The following is a 1,912-nucleotide window of genomic DNA, read 5'->3' as shown; positions in this document are numbered from 1 at the left end:
GCCCAAATACTTCTCTTTTTATTCAGCAGAGAACAATCTTGAGAAATAAACTGGCTTTGGAGGAAAGAATGAAAAATCCCATCACAAAGAGGGCCCTAAAGCAGAATCATCGTTTGAAGAAACCTTCATACAGGGTCAGATACTTCAAAGGTCTACATTGTGTCAATGGATTAAATATGTGGCTTTCTGTGACGGGGGAAGCTATTTCAATCTATATCTCTATGATGTGCTCAAATAGTCATTCAAATACTCAAGAAGAATTTCAGTACCCAAGTTCTCATTCACATCAGGCAAGTTCCGTATAGACTGCTTTTAAAAGCTTTCTCAACACAGGAAATTCTTTTTTATTTTATTCTTTTTAAGTCCAACATCTCTTTCCAAGTATTTTTAAAATAAAGCTTTGTTATAAGCTTGAGGCCAGGAGTTCAAGGCCAGCCTGGGTAACATAGCAAGACCCTGTCTCTACAAAAAATTTAAAAACCAGCTGGGTGTAGTGGCACACGCCTGTGGTCTCAGCTACTTGGGAGGCTGAGGCAGGAGGATTGCTTGAGCCCAGGAGATTGAGGCTGCAGTGAGCCATGATCGAGCCACTGCACTCTAGCCTGGGCAACAACAGGATGCTGTCTCTAAAAAATGATAACAAAAATTCAAAAATTTTATAAATACAAGATATTTCAAACATATAAGCAAGTCTGGAGAATACTAGCACATATCTTGTAAGTTCTAACCAAATTTATTGTCTTATCATGATGCCATTTTTCCCACCAATCTGTTTTTAAAAAAGGAAATAAAACAGGCTAGGCATGGTGGTTCACACCTGTAACCCCAGTACTTTTGGAGACCAAGGCAAGTGGATCGCTTGAGTCCAGGAGTTTGAGACCGGCCACAGCAACATGGTGAAACCCCGTCTCTACTAAAAAATACAGAGAATTAGCCAGGCGTGGTGGTGCACTGCACTCTAGCCTGGGCGACAGGAGTGAGACCCTATCTCAAAAAAGAAATAAAACATTACAGGGCCCCTCACAGCCTCTGTATACATCCCCATTTCTTGCCCCCCGCCTCCTTGCCCTCCCCTAGCTAGAGCTGCTATTTTTGGTCATTCACATGGGGGTCTTTTTTTCCTTTCCCACCACACCTTTATCCTCTCCACTGGGAGCCATCACTGGGAAAGCACACTGGGAAATGCATGCAGCAGAGCCCTGCTATGGAACTGCTCAGCCACAGAGCAGGCTGGCGGCTAGGCCAGCCTGGTAGGAAGAGGAGAAGACCAAGGATGAAAATCAGAGGGTGGAACTGGAGGCACAGGGCCTGGGAACCACATTGGGGACCTCCTAAAGAAGCATTTCTACCTCCGGAAGACATGATAGGCTGCACCAGATAATATGATCTGTTTTGCCTCAACTCTCCTTGTTTTTCCTAAGTCGCATGCCGGTGATGAACATGATTCCACGTTTTAAAAATCTTATGCTCTTTCTCTTAAGGGACTGGGGGCCCAGGCGGGGGGCGTGGCCCAGAGCTGGAGCACTAGAGAATGGCGCAGCATTAGGAAACAGTGAGGGTGAGGCCAGTGCTGATTTGGTTGCGCAACACTGTTGAGGTCCAATGATGTACAAAGTGTTATCAGACTTGTAAAAAATTTTTTTTCATAAGCTAGGAAATGTTCTGGCAGGCTAATGAGCTCCAAAAATCAACTTTCAGGGCCTCTGCTGATGTCTTAATTAATGCTGTATGGATGAGTTCTTGTAGGAACATCAGTGAAAATCAAGCCATAAACAAGAAAGAAAAAAAGTACGGGGCGGGGAGGAGGAACACACTGCTTTGCTACATTTCCACCCAAATTAAATTGTGTTATGGAACCTTGAACTGAACCCAACCAAAGAATTTTCAAAATATCACTTGCAGACTGGTTAAA

The sequence above is a fragment of the Pongo abelii genome, chromosome 4 (assembly GCF_028885655.2).
Source record: "Pongo abelii isolate AG06213 chromosome 4, NHGRI_mPonAbe1-v2.0_pri, whole genome shotgun sequence".
NCBI classification, from domain to species: domain Eukaryota; kingdom Metazoa; phylum Chordata; class Mammalia; order Primates; family Hominidae; genus Pongo; species Pongo abelii.
This window is presented reverse-complemented; position numbering follows the sequence as displayed.